The 17,176-nt window shown below is 42.7% G+C and overlaps 1 protein-coding gene across 18 annotated transcripts in view; it reads left to right on the top strand.

Moving 5' to 3' along the window:
• MEIS1 (Meis homeobox 1) overlaps positions 1–17,176 on the top strand; it is a 964,979-nt gene that overhangs the window by 538,130 nt on the left and 409,673 nt on the right. For 2 of the 18 annotated variants that reach the window (XM_079941533.1, XM_079941534.1), the window contains exon 1: positions 16,176–17,088. The exons of the other annotated variants lie outside the window; for them this stretch is intronic. The gene's annotated coding sequence lies outside the window, so the exon portion shown is untranslated. Of the gene's footprint in view, positions 1–16,175; positions 17,089–17,176 lie in introns of those variants that run through there. 18 annotated transcript variants of the gene reach the window in all.

The following is a 17,176-nucleotide window of genomic DNA, read 5'->3' as shown; positions in this document are numbered from 1 at the left end:
ATTGTGCTTTTTACCCTGTGCTCTTTAAGTTTTTTAAGTTATCTATCTCCTTTCCCTATTCGATGGGGTTGACAGGAGCTAATTTGTGGGGATCCTCCATACCAAGCCAGATAAAAGCCTGTGTGATGTTACCGAATGGATAGCATTTGTGATGCACGAAAGCCAGGAACCACATGCACCTTTGCCCACATTATTTTGAGTCCCTTATAAAAGTCTCCCACCAACACAAGTCTAACAATTAGTTTTCATTTAAATGGAAATGTCTTCTACACTCATGCAACTTAACCTTGTTACTTCCACTAAAATAAGTCTGCATTGAATAACTTTACCGTTTAGGAGGTTGGTGACCAGAGGGGGGAAAAACTTTCAGAACCAATCACAATTCATTGGGTCAGATATAGGAAAGAATGACTGGAGAAATAGTGCTTAGGGGAGCTTGTCGTTCATAGGCATTTATGCTTTTACTTCTCTGAGCAAGAAGAATTCTTGTTCTTTGCTTGGCCTCAGCAATAAGGAATTGGGTACCTAGTGGCTGCTTAGCGGTGTTTGTATCCTGAAGCTTTGTATTTAAATAAGAGATCTTTGATGTACTTACTCACTGACATAACATGTGATTGGAAGCCCCCAAACCAGCAATTGGCAGCAACAATGCTACAGGTGTGGACATCAAATTGTGATGGGAGCCTCTGAGTGACCTCAGGCTCACCCTGAGCCAGGGTACTAAGGCAACATGAAAGGCCCAGTGAGCGAATGAATGAAATGAACGCTGTGATTTTGGATTTAATGGTGAAAAGACTTAAAAAACAGTATTAGGGGCTTCCCTGGTGGCGCAGTGGTTGAGAGTCCGCCTGCCGATGCAGGGGACACGGGCTCGTGCCCTGGTCCGGGAGGATCCTGCATGCCACGGAGCGGCTGGGCCCGTGAGCCATGGCCGCTGAGCCTGCGCATCCGGAGCCTGTGCTCCGCAGCGGGAGAGGCCACAGAGGTGAGGGGCCCGCATGCCACACACACAAAAAAAACAGTATTAGCAAATCCTTTATCATGTTACAGCACCAGTAGTCCAAAGAAAGGGATGGGGGATATGTCTTAGTCTGCTCAAGCTGCTGTAACAAAGTACCATAGACTGGGTAGCTTAAACAACAGAAATTTATTTCTCACAATTCTGGAGGTTGGGAAGTCCAAGATCAAGGTGCTGGATATTCAGTGTCTGGTGAAGGTCCACTTCCTGGCTTGTAGACTGCCACCATCTCACCATGTGGTCACATGGCCTTTCCTCAGTGCTTGCTTATGGGGAGAGAGATCTCTCTCTTACTCTTCTTATAGGACACTAATACCATCATGAGGGTCCCACCCTCATGACATAACCTAAACCTAATTACCTACCAAGGGCACCACCTCCAAATACCATCACACTGGGGGCTAGGACTTCATAATGAATTTTGAGTAGACATAAACATTCAACCCATAACAGGGTGTAATGAATCAAAGGAGTGTTAACAGAGCATTGGGGTTCAACTCCCACATTTCCCACTCCCACATCATCTAACTTCCTTGAGACTTTTCTGTGCATCTATAATACCGACCTTAAGTATTGTCCTGAAGGTGAAGTGACATGACCAGTGTTCCACACTTGGCATCAGGATTAGTCAGTAAATGCTTCATCAAATGGCTAATATTACCTCTGTTGCTATTCCTAATCCCATGCTCCTGTCATTTCTCATTCCCAGAGGAAAATAAGTACTAATCATGATAGATTTATCTCAAAGAACATCAAGAGCTTCAACGTTTTCCTAGAGCGAGAGTTTCCATCTTGTGTCTTCATGTACAAAATGCAACCACTCCACAGACTTCTAAACACCAAATGATAGTAAGTTCCAGATGCTGTCCTTGCCAGTAGGAGAGCACTACCTGGAATGTCAAGTGACTACTGACTTCTGAGTCTGTGCTACTGCATTATAGCAAGCCCGAATCCCTCGTTCTTACCACTTTAGGGGTGAGAGTTCAGTGTAGGCGCCAAGTGGAAGATAGCGTTGGAGCCTGGTTGCTTACTACTCAGAATGTCATTTACAAAGGGGAGCTGTGTGAAAAAGGAATGAAGAAGCCCTTTTTGTTCTTGCAGGAATCAGTGTCTCACAAATGTCTCTGTAATGATGTTTTTATGAGTTAACCTCTGTGGTAGGTTTTTGCTTTTGTTTTGTTTTATTTCATTTTGTTTTGGTGTTTTTGCCCTGAAAGAAATCTTGCCTTTATAATTATCATCACCATGTACTGGATGGTTGAGGGTCTCTTGATCATAAGTAAACTTTACCTTAGTGACATCTGTCTTTAACTGGAATTGACACAATGTTTGATCTTATAGACTTAGGAGAAATGACTAAGAAATCTACTTCAGTATCCACATAAAATTTTCAAGCTGTACTGGGGAAAACCGTTCATTCACAAAATGGCTTAAGGAACTCCTAGTTCTATCACATTGAAACTAGAAAAGACTTTCACTAACATACATTTGCATTTTTGTCATTGTGCTGAGGGAATTTGTAGATAGGAACCTCACCTGAGTTGTCATCACCATACTTCATCACCCTCAAGAAGATGGCCAATTTGAAGGGATAAAAGAAAAGGTGTTTCGACAGTTAATTCTCAAAGTAGAGAAAAACTGACCAAAATTTTTGCCTAGTTTCCTGTCACCCAGCGTGCACTTTCAGGGTCCATGAAAGGAAAGAGTTTTGTTGAATTAACACTGAGGGCGTATATTATGTCTTCCCTGACTAGCTCTCACCAGATAAGGCGAGGAGTTACACAACCAGGAAAAACATTTCCAGGATATTGTTTTGACTTTGTGTGTGCATTTTTAAAAAACCACTGATTTGTCAGAGCAAGTTGGGCTCTGCCACTTGGAACAAGTGACTGGGTCTGAGCCATTCCAGGTTAGGAGAGCAGGTTGGATGGTGAGGTGTGTTCCCATCGATCACTGATAAATATATTTCTCCCAAGGTGATGGGGTACCACACAGCCATTAGCCCACTCCTCTAGAGCCAACTGGCATTGATTATGCAGCTATATCTCCTGCTGAGTCTCTGGGGTCACAAAGAAGGGGAAAAGGGAATTCTGATCTGACCTCCACAAATGCTGAAATGCCATCACTTGCTATTTTGACACCAATTTGCCAAGTTGTTCTTGACCTTTAAGTGCATCAAAGTCACCTGGGTGACATGTTAAAAAGGAGACTCCTTTGCTTCCCCACAAGAGCTTTTGATTTAGCAAGTCTGGGGTAGGGCCTAGAAATTAGCAATTTTAATAGGAGTGTTTTGATGTGTGAGGTACATGGACCATACTGCTGGAAACGTCAGCCTAGCACAGTGGTTCTGAAACTTGAGTGTGCATCAGAAGCATGTGGCGGGTTTGTTACAACACTGATTACTAGGTCCAGCCCCCAGAGTTTCTAATTCAGTAAGTTTACCTTGAAGCCCAAGAATTTGCATTTTTAACAAGTTTTCAGATGCTGCTGCTGTTGCTGCTACTGGGGACCAAATTTTGAAAATCAGTGGCCTTATGAAAACACAGAAAGAGTACCTTTTTAAAAAACTATTGGCAAAGAAGATAGGTTTACTCTTTAGGGAAAGAAAAGAAATCGATGGACACTTATTGAGTATCTATAGGAGAAGGTGCCTGGCAGAGTAAAATGATATTTATTTTATCTTGGTAATTTTTTCTTTTATTAATGTTTTTCACAGATGAGAAATCCAAAGGTTGGGGCAGTTATTACCTTGTTAAAGATCACATAGCTAGCTAAAATATTTAAAAAAAATTTTTTTCCTTAGAGTTTCTGTAGTTATACATGCAGCAATTTAGTGTAGCCTTTGCCCAGTGAGGGGGCTGCTTTTTGCTACTACCCAACTCAGCCCAGACTTAGCCAGCCTTGTCCTGTGGAAGGAAATGGCACTCATGCTACCTATTTCCTGTAAACACAGAACATCGCTTCCAGAAAGATGGCTGGATTTCATTGCTTACGTTTACCATTTCAGGGGCCAAGAAGCTCCCTGAGGATAGAGCCACTATACAGTTAGCAAATCAATCATAAAGCATTGATTTCATAGTTTATTCATTTATGAATTCATTAGTTTGCTTAAATATTTACTGAGAATGCCTGTATTTGCTCAGTATTGTACAAAGCACTGACGTAGTAGAAAGTTCTAGAGTGAAGCCAGTGAATCAGAATTTGTGTGCGTCCCTCTCTGCTTGATAAGCATCATGCTCCTAGATAAGTCCCTTCTGTTCTCTGGTCTCAGGTTCTCCCTGTTGGCAAATTTAGGGAGTGAGACTAGGTGATCTCCGAGGTTCCTTTACTTCGGAACACTCCTGAATGTAAAATTTAACCCTCATGGTGTGCCTGACCCTCGAGCTGTGGGATGTATGTGTTTAGGGGAACGTGGTGGGTGTGGAAGGAAGTAGACGTAGAAGGAAGAGTCCCAATCAAAATGTGCACACATGATATCACTGGAGAAAAATTACAATCTGGTATCTTACCCCAGGGGAATTTAGGTAGTATGTCTTCCTGTGGGAGAGGTAGTCAAGGATGGTGGGATATGAACTAGGGAGTGAGGAATGGAGAGGGTTGGATTAGTAGAAAGAAAATGGGAGCAGATTCAGCAAGTGTATAACCTCAGAAGCATGAACTTTCCTGATTTCACCCCCTCCCCCATAGCCCAGAGTCCTATTTTCCGTGCTGGTCACATCATCAAACACCTCTGCGGCTGGGTGAGGAATCTGTTTGTGGGTAGTTGCCAGGTTTCGCAAATAAAAGTATAGAGTACCCAGTGAACTTTGAATTTTATATCAACAATACAATTTTTTAAAGAATAAGTATGTCTCAAATATTGCATGGAACATATTCATACTTAAAAATTATGCGTTGTTCATCTGAAATTCACATTTTAACTGGGTATCCTGTATTTTATCTGGCAGCTCTCTGCTATGGGGAATCTCTCAGAATCTGGCATGCCCATGAACAGTGAGGGGAAAGGAACCTCTTAGCATTTTAGCTGTTCCTAACTCCTTGCCCAATGGCCCCCTCAGAACACCTGAATAAAGTTATCTCTGGCCAGAGAGCAGAAAGAACCCAGCTCCCCTTCCTTCTGCTGCCCACACTCTCAGCAGGTGAGAGTTGAAAGCAGAGCAGCCTTTGGAATCCTCTTCTCTCACGCACCTGCTTCTCACCAGGATTAGCATTTAGTGTTCTGGAAGCATTAGATTCCTTTTCTTCTTCCTTCCCTACAGCCTTGGAGGCTCCTGGACACATGAAAATTGTTCTGCTTGCTTTCTCTTGTGTCACTCTCCTTCCCATCATTCTGTACCTCGACAGACAGAGGGAGACCAACTGGAGGAGTGGTAGGAGACACTACCAGTGTCTGATACCAGTGGTAGGAGCTATTATTTTTCTGGTTAATTGCTTTCTTTTCTTTAAGAAAAGGAGCCCCTGGCTTTCCTGTCTCTCTAATCCTGCTCATCAGGTCATCAGGTTAGGGTGAGTTTTGTCTCTATCTCTCCATCTCCCTACTTATTTTGTCCTCATCTCCGGGTCCTTGAGTCCACTGCCTGTCAGGTGGGCTGTCTCCAAGGACACCTGCAGTCTGAGGCTGACTGAGCAGCCTGAGCATTACGATTCCTGTCCTTATCCCAGGACCCTCTTCTGCATAATGCAAGTTAAAGGATTCCTTCCTTCGGGACACAAGGTAGTATCTGAGCTTTCTTCCTTGAGTGATCACGAATCTCTCATGGGCAGACAAGCTCCATTTATTCATCGGTTCCTCCAGCATCTCTTCAGTGCCTACTTTGTGCCTTAGTAAATGTCTTCAAAATGAATCTCTGTCTGTGATTGCTCAGGAGATATATACTATGCAAGCCTGCAATCTACTGTCCTATTTTAGGGTATGATGGGGTATTTGTTTGTTTGTTTGTTTTTTACTGCAATCAGATAGGGCAGCCTGGAAGAGGCCAGGACTGAACTTTGATCTGCCTACTGGAATAGATCAAGTGCCAGGAACTCCAGGCTTGTGGGCAATATATGGCATCAGAAGAACGAGGCAACAGCAGGTCACGATTGATACGGCAAGGTGTCAAGTGGAGAAGGCCCCGTAATCCAGGGAAGTCTTTTAGCAACTAGGGCCCCAGCTGTAGACTCGGGTCAAGAGCAAGACTTCACTGAAAGGAAGAAGAGAGCACAGCAGGAGTGGGCAGGGCCTAAGGGCCTGGGGAACAACTTCAGGCAGAGGCCCAGTCACGTGATGTAGGGCACAGAGGGGCCTGGGTCTCAGAAATAAGAAAAATATCCTGCCTTGGCAACACAGGGACACAAGTTGGGAACCACAGTGGAAGCAAGTGATTTGAGGCCATCAGAGTCCTGAGTTAGAACTGCTTAAATTCAACTTTTCCAGGATCAGAGTTGTTCCTTTGGGTCCCATGAAGCTGAGGCTGCAGTCATGGGTTCAGTGGCCTAAGGAGGGGCCAGATAGGATAGGTGGGAGCTGGGCAGGGTCTGTCATTACCATCAGCCCCTCATGGGTTTCCATGAGCACAGAAATTTAATGAGTGTTTCAGGTATTGAAAATGATTTCCATTGGGTAAAAGTCTAATCAGACTGGATTCCTGAATAATCTACAAGGCAGCAAATTTAAAACTTCATTCAGATTGGAGAAGCGGACAGATGGTTCCTGTTTCCGGAGGCTCTAGCTTCCTCTGTAAACAGGGACTTTAGCCGGGTCCCCGGGTCAAGGAAGGAAACTAGGAAATGACCCTAGAGGAGGTCACTGAAGCCTGGTGCAAGCTGAGTTACGATACCAACAGGTGTTTGCCAACCTGTGGTGGGACCTGCTCTCCCCAGAACGCGATGGTCTTTGCACAGTCGAGGGCTGGTTGGAGAAACCGACTGCGGGCACAGGCCATGCAGTGGTGGATGGGGAGATGTTCCAGTCGCAGGCCTCTGGGCCACACAGGCGAGGCCAAGAAGCATTGAAGCAAACCGCCAGCAGGTGCTTCTCCTGCCCAAGCTCCCGGAGTCAGCATGTGAAGAAACCAGCTGTGTCTCTGGTGACAAGTTCTCAAGCTCTCTGGAGCATGGAGTCATCCAAGCAGAAAGATCAGACCATGGTTGAGTGCAGGTAAAGCGAAACGCCGTGTACCCAGCAATAGCTCGAAGGGCCAGACGAAGGACTTGAAGGAAGGACCACAGGATCTGCAGTTTCGCCAGAGAGAGGAGGAGGCCAGTGTGCCGGAGGAAGCTTCACAGCTCCAGAGGCTGTCGATAGCAAGAGTGCTTGTCATCATCTTTATGGAGAGAACAAATGTTTGTGGCAGCAACTAGCCTCCCTGGGCTTTGCTCTGCCTGCTCTGTCCCAGAAAAGTCACACAGCCAGCCTTGGATCAGAAGAGGATCTCAGCTATGACACAGGCTCAGGACCTGGATTGATATTTTTTTAAGGTCCCCAAATAGATATTTACAAGTGAGGCTTCCCTTTGAGGCTGTTATTACAACTTATCTGGCTTAGAAATGTATCTTAAGTGTTCCATATGTTTATCTATATCCTAGGCCAAACAGCTGCACCAGGTAAACACCCTGGCCTGGCCCAGCCCAGGCTGATGGCTGGGTTCTGCAGCTTTGGGATTGGGAGCTAACAGACTTCCTAGCGTGAAGTGTGGAATTTCCGGTCACTGTTCTTCATCTTCTTACACTGGACTGTCTCAGTGGAAAGAGACCAGAAAGAGCCAGTGCAGTGTCCAAAGAGCTTAGCCTAGGAAAGGACACTGTGCTGGTAATCCTGAACACTTGCCTAAGACCTTTGGCTCTTCAAATATATAACAACATCTAATAGCTGTGCTCGATTCTCAACAATTCCATGGAGAAAGTCAAGTCATTGTTTTTAGCTCAGTTGTTTGAGTGAGGAAACTGCAGCCCAGGGTGGGCCGACACAGGTCTGTGCTCTTCTCAGCACACCATTAAGGCTCCTACAAGTGAGGGCCTGTTCCAGACTCCAGGTGGGTTGCTCGTTCAAGTTGTTCTTCACATTCTCCCCCAACCCCCGCAGTCATTTAGAATATGCGAGCAGGGTCATTGGCCTCATGTTCTAGATAGAAGCCCCCAGTGCTGCTTCTCCCCAAGGATTTCATTTCCTAAGCTGCTTCTCCGCTCTTTTTCATTCCATTCATAGCTTTATTCCTGGGCAAGAACCTTAACTTTTATTTAAGCTCTTACTCTGTGTAAGACACTATTGTTAGTTTTTAACTAATTCTAGCAAACTTATTCCTCATAATAACCCTATGAAGAGAAAACTAGCTTCATCTCCATTTTACAAATGTAAACCAAGGCCAGGGACAGTAGGCAGATGCCTAAGATCCCACAACCAGGAAGCAGCAGAGACGGGATTCAGTTTAAATTGGAAGGCTTGAGAGTCTGTTGTCTTCATCGCTACGTCACCTGTTTTAATCTAGACCAGTGATTCTGAGACCATAGTGTACATCTGGGTCTCTGGATTCCTCTCAGATTTGGATTCAGTAGATTTGGGGTAGGGGGCCTGAGAATTTCCATTTCTGACAAATAATGCTGCTGCTGCTGCTGGGGAACCCACGCTTTGAGAACCCCTGATCTAGGGATGCCCAGTACAGCTGCCTGAGAATCAACTGGGCAAGTTTTTGAAAAATGATGACTCGAGGGCTCCATTCTTAGATATTGTGACTTAATATGTTTTGGAGGAGGGACTAGGAACCTATAGCTTTACAAAGCTCCACTGGAGATTCCTTTTTTTTATTTTAATTTTTATTGTTTTATTCTTTTTTATTGAATGAAAGAGTCTTCAAATTCTATAGCGCTTTACAATTTTCAAAAGATGTGCACACCTGATTTCATAGAATCCCATAATAACCCTTTTTCCCCCCTCTACCCCTATATTGCCCCTCCTGCCTTTCCTCTCCCCTCTGGTAACCACTAGTTTGTTCTCTACATCTGTGAGTCTGCTTCTTTTTTTATTTTATTCACTAGTTTGTTGTATTTTTTAGATTCCACATATAAGTGATATCATACAGTATTTGTCTTTCTTTGTCTGACTTACTTCATTTAGCGTAATGCCCTCCAAGTCCATCTGTGTTGCTGCAGATGGCAAAATTTTCGTTCTTTTTTATGGCTGAGTAGTATTCCATTGTATATATTTACCACATCTTCTTTATCCATTTTTCTGTTGATGGACTCTTGGATTGCTTCCATACCTTGGCAATTGTAAATAGTGCTGCTATGAACATTGGGGTGCATGTATTTTTTCAAATTAGCGGTTTGGGGTGGTTTTTTTTTTGATATTTACCCAGGAGTGGAATTACTGTGTCATATGGTAGTTCTATTTTTAGGTTTTTGAGAAACCTCCATATTGTTTTCCACAGTGGCTACACCAATTTATATTCCCACCAACAGTGTACCAGGGTTCCCTTTTCTCCATATCCTCACCAACATTTGTTATTTGTGTTCTTTTTTTTTTTTTTCTTGCGGTACGTGGGCCTCTCACCATTGTGGCCTCTTCCGTTGCGGAGCACAGGCTCCGGACGTGCAGGCTCAGCGGCCATGGCTCACGGGCCTAGTTGCTCCGCAGCATGTGGGATCTTCCCAGACTGGGACACGAACCAGCGTCCCCTGCATCGGCAGGCAGTCTCCCAACCACTGCGCCACCAGGGAAGCCCTGTGTTCTTTTTTGATGATAGCCACTCTGACAGTGTGAGGTGATATCTCATTGTGGTTTTGATTTGCGTTTCCCTGATGATAGACATGTTAAGCATCTTTTCATGTGCCTGTTGGCCATCTGCATTTCCTCTTTGGAAAAATGTCTATTCAGTACTTCTGCCCATTTTTTAATCGGGTTGTTTGTTCTTTTGATGTTGAGTTGCATGAGCTGTTTATATATTTTGGATATTAATCCCTTATTGATCATATCACTTGCACATATCTTTGAAGAAAGAAAAAAAAAAGACCTACAAGAACAAATTCAAAACAATTAACAGAATGGCAATAAGAACATACATATTGATAATTACCTTAAGTGTAAATAGACTAAATGCTCCAACCAACACACATAGAGTGATTGAATGGGTATAGAAACAAGACGCTTATGTATGCTGCCTGAAAGAGACTCACTTCAGATGTAGAGACACACACAGAGTAAAAGTAAGGGGATGGAAAAAGGTATTCCATGCAAATGGAAATCAAAAGAAAGTCAGAGTAGCAATAATTATAGCAGACAAAATAGACTTTAAAAAAAAGACTGTTATAAGAGACAAAGAAGGACACTACATAATGATCAAGGGATCAATCCTAGAAGATACAACAATTGTAAATATATATGCACCCAAAATAGGAACACCCGAAATACTTAAGGCAGATATTAATGGACATAAGAGGAGAAATCAACAGTAACACAATAATCATAAGGGACTTTAACACTCCACTTACAGCAATGGACAGATCATCCAGACAGAAAATCAATAATGAAACGCTGGCTTTAAATGGCACATTAGATCAGATGGACTTAATTGATATATAATAGAACATTCCATCCAAAAGCAGCAGAATACATTCTTTCCAAGTGCACATGGAACATTCTCCAGGATAGATCACATGCTAGGCCACTGGAGATTCTGACATCCAGCTAGATTAATCTGCTGGGCTAATCTCCTGGTGACTCAGTTGTCCAACTAGAAAATTAGCATAAGAATTAGTCCATCTACTCAGGATTGTTGACTAGCTCAAATAAGGAAACCAATATGAAAGTGTTTTGCAAAGATAATAGTTATAATTAGAAGCAGTTTATTGTTGCTGTTAAGCAGTTTGTTGAGGACTTCGTGGTTGGACCAGCCTGATTTTCGTTCATTTCATTCTAGAAGGTAAAACTAATACTTTATAGGAGATCAGAGTTTAAATGAGGAAATTGAGGCCCAGAGAGCTGAAATAACTTGTGGAAGTTCACATATGCAGCAGTGGTAGGAGAGAACTAGAAGCCATGTTTCCTGACTCTCTATATTCACCCATATTCAGACAATTTCTAAAACAGGCCTTGTAGGTAATTACCATGTTGTTGATTCAGTATATGATTAATTACATTAATGGTCCATAACGGTCCTTGCTTGCTGAATCCTCATAACCTCAAGCAACCAGTACTTCGTAGATCCTTGTAATTTGAAAGTACCTTTAAAGTTTTCAGAGTCACTTCTCTAGGAGAAACCTCAACCCAGGCCCTTCCAGACCATGCAGTCTGCATCTACTCCTCTGGAGAGTGAAGATACAGGAAGGACTGTCTCGTTGGTCTGTATAGGGCAAGAATGATGTTAGAGGAGGAACCTCCTCTCCTCCCCAAGTCCACAGGTATGGTGCCAAGCATTAGGTTAGTTCCGCTTGCCTATGCCTATGTGACACAATAGTGTTACAAGTATAATTATTAGTTATCTTTGGAAGCTCCTAATTAATCTTGGAAAAACAAATCAAAGATCTTCCACCTCTACCTTATTTGATCAAAAGTAACTACCAACCCTATCTTTTATTTAAAAATCGTTATAGCAGACATTTTAGGTTGGCTCACTCCAACTTTCTTTTAGCTTTCCTTAGTTTTTCTTAGTTTTTTCTCTACTGTGCAGGTTGGAAAGCTAATGACTACATTTGCCAGACTCCCTTGCAGCTAGGATAGAGACAAATCGCCTTGATTCCACCAATTAGAGGCATCCTATTTGTGACTTGGAGAAATAAGAGGTTGTTTCTATGCAAAGAGAAATTGGATCTTCTGGGTATGCAGATAGCAGTAGCAAAGCTCTTGGATTCAACTCTCAAGGGTAGTCAATGCCTGGAGATATAGGCAGTGGTGTTTCACTATAACAGTTTTGGGATATAGTTGGATCTTATTACTGTTTGGTTCTGACTATATAATAAACAAGCCTGGGCTCCTGACTATCCAGGAGATTCTCTATGACCTTCTTAATATCCTTTTCTACTTAAATCGGCTAGGCTCGATCCTCTTGATTGAGACTGAGAATCATAATTTATATAATCCTAACTATAATAATAACAATAATGATAACTAACATAATGTAAAGTGTATCTATGTAACACTATTATATATGCAAAAATAGTAATATTATTGTAATGCATCTAGCCTATTATGTACCAGAAACTCTTCCAGGCACTTTATGGGTATTAATTTATCCAATGCTCACCCCCATCCCTAGGAGTTTAGTACATTATCCCCATTCTGTGGATGAGGAAACACAAATATAGAGGGGATAAGATGCCTAAGTTCACAGAGCAAACAAGGGAGAGAAGTTCAGATTTAAACCATGGCAGTCTGGCTCTGCAGCCCATGACCTGACTTCTTGGGGCTCCATTGCCTGCCAGTCTTACGAAATAGGTATTATTATTATTATTAGTTTGCAGGTGCAAAGGTGAGGTACATTCTGAGAAGTTCACTGACAGCAGTCAAACAGCTGGTAAGTGACTGGCCATATGTGGACCCAGGATCTCCAGACTCTGCGTCCAGGGGTCTTCCGCCTACGCCTCACTGCTGGTCAGAGTTTCCCTCTATTGCTTCTTTCTCCATTCATTTATTCAGGCTGTCCATTATTCATGCATCTCTCCATTCATCCAGCTGTACCGTTCCTGTGCAAGTACTTTGGTCTATTCTGTTTCTTAAAGAATATGGAGCTTGTGGTCCCAGGGCCTCTTCCTATAATGTGCTAAAACCCACACCTCATTTCCTTTGGGGTCCTATAGAGGTGTAGCATGGCCCATAAAAAACACCATCTCTGCTCATATCTCATGATTTTTGCAAATTAATGATCTAAGTAAAATGGACCGTTGCCTTTAAAAGTGTGCAATAAAAAATGATAATAAATGCTAGGCCGAAGATCATAATGGAAACACAATTGTTTGGGGTATTTTGCTATGGTATAGTTCCCCAGCCTGAGTGCTTTAAGTGGAACTGGCTGGGTTTTTTGGGGTTCCATGTTCAATGCCTTGAGTCTTCACACATGGCTGGGTGCAGAATAAGAACTGCCTGTGAACTCAGAAGAAACTTAAATCTGAGGCTTGCCAATAGGCGTATCAATTAGACAGTGACCCAGAAATTCTTGGAAGAGTGATTTTGAGCTCTCTTCTGTCTCCTCGAGGGCTCCTTCCCTGCCTTCCTGCCTTCCATAACTTCTTGGTTGAAAACTGGAAGAGCTGGGATTTTTGCCCAGGAAGGCTTAGGAAAACAAAAGTTAACTGCTGTAGCTTTGAGAAATAAATTGCTCTGTGAGGCAAAGGAAAAATCAAAGATCTGGGGAGAAAAATGAAGCCACAGTTTCAATTATAACTGTTACCAGGTTTAGGTCCAACTTTGGGCCAAAGTGTCATCCAGACAGATGTTCTTGCAATTTGGTTTCCATAATAAATGTTGTACTTGTGAAAATATTTTAATGACATCTCGGCACTTTACTAGGCCTCAAATTCTCAAAGATTTTCCAGGTCAGGCAAGGACCATTTGCACCATCTCACCCAGTGACCTTTTTCATTTTGCTGGGGCTTATGGAGAACATTAAACTTGCAGATGCAATTATTACATAATAAAGTATTGATTTCCTAAGAAACCCTGTAACATTTTCTTCTTAATAATTAGCATTTACAAGGAATACATCCAAGAACTTTTGTAGAGGATTAACCGCCTATTGCCACTTGAATGAGATACTTAGTACTTTAGTTAAAAAATACATAGCATTAGAAAATAGCTTCAGTTTTCAGAACTGCAGATCAGCTGCACATCACTTATACAGGTTCCCACAGTGACCTAGTTAAGATTTTAAAATAATTTTGATATGTGATATAAGCCATTCTGAAAATGACATTTTTAGGCAAATTCAATTATCTTCTCACAGCTGATACGGACTTTAGTTTTGCTTGGCAGTGGGATAACTAACTTGCTGAATTATCTCCTATGGACAGTTTTCATCTGTTAAAGCATCAGAAATAAGAACAATGCACAATTATAGAATGAAATTCCCCCTAAAGTCAAAGAAATTTTCAAGTACAATTTAAAGTTAGCTTCTAATGACTGAGGTTATTTAATACTCTAAATGATCAAAGGCCATGATGACTGGATATATTCATGGGAGGAAAGAGAAGATTTATAAATAAGTCATCTGAACATAGTGTTTTTCCACATGTTTCTGGTTTGCTCCTGTTGAAATTAGGGAAGTGCATTCATGTCCTTCATAGGTTCTGTTGAAATTGTCTCCTGAATGTGTTGAAGTTAGCTTTGAGGGTACTTTAGACACCAGGGCTGCTGGATCTAGAGAAATGGTGTGCTAACGTCAATACAACACCAGCCAACCTGGAGTCCATTTCCAGTTACACCAATGATGAGCTCTGCCACTTAAAAATATTGCCTGTCTTTAGCTATGTGCTTCAACTCTGATGTCTGGAAGCAACTTGGCATTGGCCTTGAAATCAGGGAGACAGCGGTACCACTTATTCCTTCTGTATCTCCCAGAGGAGAGTAAGGCATTCATCCATTCAAACAAAAGATTTTGTGGAGTTCCTCCTGTGCCCTCAGCCTTGAGTTGAATGGGGTGTTAGGACAAGGTTGGAAAGGAGGCATAGCTCTTATCCTCAGGTCACTGACAATAACAACATGTCAAATACATGTGCACAGATGACTGAGCGTATTTAACTGTATAGGTAGAGCTTTTGCTCACGCTTTTCCCTTTACCTGAACGTATTGTCCTTATTTCTTCAACGAGCTAACTTGAATCATCTTTTAAGATATAGCTCAAATCCTCTTTCTTCCAGGAAGCTTTCTCCAAACCCAATCATAGTTTCACTATTTTCCAGATTATGTTAAGGTTATCTTTCCACGGGTCTGGCTCAGTTATTAGAATCTAATTCCCTCCAAACAAGGATTGGTTGTGTTTCTTTCCACATCCCAGGGCTTAGCCTCTATCTTTTAATGGTATTGGATAAACACCTGGCAGGGAGTTAATGCCCATCTTCTCTGTCCATCTCTAGCACACAATTTTCCTAATGATAAGGCAGCATATAACTATCTCGAATTATAGTTACTTGGTTATATGTCATCTCGTCTAATAGACTGAAGAGTTCTTAGTGCTTTGCAGCAAAAAGACACATATTTGAACCCTTCCCTACCACTTACTGCCCAGGAGACTTGGACATTTTATTGGACTAACAGTATTTACTTCATAGAATTGTTATGAAATTTAAAGGACATGGAAAGTGCCTAACAGTGTTTGACACACCGTGTATACTCAATAAATGTTTTTCTCTATGCCCATGTTCTCATTGATGGAAGGAAACATATCTTGAATTATGTACTTTGCACATAGTAGATATTAAAAAAACAGTGGATGAAAGTATATGAAGCCAAATTAATTCTATAGACAATTAATATGATAGAAATTTAGAGAAAGGCAGTCATTGTGGGAACTACAGTGCTCAGCAGATGCTTCATGCATGAAGGGAGAGCTGAGTGAACACTGAAGGCTACGTGGGATTTCCAATGATCACACGTTAAGAAAAATAACTACCACTTATTGAGCACTTATTTTGTGCCAGGCACTATGCAAACCGTTCTATATGTCTCGTTTAATCTTCACAATAACCCTATCAAATAAGTATTATGATAATTGCTACCATTTTACATAGGTGACATGGTAAATATTTGTTTTGAATTTCAAAGTGCTATTTGCACCTGTGGTCTCTGCTAGCCTATGTGGTCCATCTGTGCAGATTAGAAAAAGGTCCCCTCTATCAGTCAGTGTTCCAACCAGAAAGAGAAGATGGAGGCAAAAGGATTTAATTGAACAGAATTGAATAAAAGGGCCTTTTACAGAGGTGTGGCCAGGGAGAAGGGAACCCACAAGGGTTGATGAGGCACCCAGGGGCTAGCAACAGTGAGGGCCTTTATTACCCACAGGCCTAAAAGAACAAGGGAGGGAATAGCATTGCTAGACCCCAATGAGAGCTAGAGCTGTGTGGGAGAGGCTGCCCAGCAGGACCACAAACACTGTCAGAACCACGGGGGGTCAGGGAGGGAGCATGTGCAAGGGAGGGTGTCTCATCTCCTACTGGTGATTCCAGGTGGCCAAACCCCACTGGCAGCCAGAAGGTAAGAAAGTCTCAGATGCTTTGTGTAGGGGCCACCATGTGGGGCACAGAACAGGGCAGAGAAGATCAATGAATGGGTCTGGCTGGGGAGGAGGAAGTGGAGATTAATCGGCACATAACTCCCTGACCTGACAAATTAGGAAACATTTCCTCTGGGCAGATGCAGCTCCAAGGATAAGTGACTTAGCCACGGTATCCCACTGAGGAACACACCCAGGACTGCGTCCTGTGATGTAGCGAGTGGAGACCAGCCTGGATTTCAGTCCCCACTCACCTCCTAGGCCAGGTGCCTTGGTGTCAGAGTAACCTGTATGCAGCAGGCTTGACTTGGCATGTCTGACTATTAACACAGGAAGCACATAACCCCAAATATAGTTGTGGTAGGAAGCTGATAAAATGGGTCCCCAAGGAAGCCTCACAATAACTGAGCTGTCACTAATAGGTTGAAATACACCTTGATGTCTTGCCTCCGTCTGCTGAAGCTCATTTCCCCTGACAGGACCCTACTGCCTTAGACTTCTCTGGGCCCTGTGTAGCTTCTCAGTTGATGGTCAAGCCTCCTGAGTGCTCCCTGGGACAGGATCCCCTCCTCTTTCCACAGATCAGATCATAGCTCCAAGGACCTGCACTGCATCTGAGCATCAGGGAGGAGTCTCCATCTATCCTTGCTGGTCTTGTACCGAAATCACACAGAGTTGCCCATAATCTTGGAATGAGTTAATGTATCTTTCTTCTGATGTTATAGGACCATTGTTTCAAGGGATTTGAAGAGGGAGGAGGCAAGTTCATACCTACAAAATGATCATTTCTGATAGCCTTAAGTCTTCACTAATCTGCACAAACAAGACAGCCTGGCTTTTCTGGGAGTAACTGCATACTTGCCTGTGTTCCCAGGCTCGCAAGCTCTGTGAAAGGTAGGAGTGTCCCCATCTGTTCACTTTTTCCTCATTGCTTCTGAAAACTCTGCCCTTGGCTGGGCCCCTTGGTATGCAGAACCGTCTG

The sequence above is a fragment of the Stenella coeruleoalba genome, assembly GCF_951394435.1.
Source record: "Stenella coeruleoalba genome assembly, chromosome: 13".
NCBI lineage: Eukaryota > Metazoa > Chordata > Mammalia > Artiodactyla > Delphinidae > Stenella > Stenella coeruleoalba.
The sequence above is the reverse complement of the archived record's forward strand: the minus strand, read 5'-3'. Positions and strand labels throughout refer to the sequence as shown.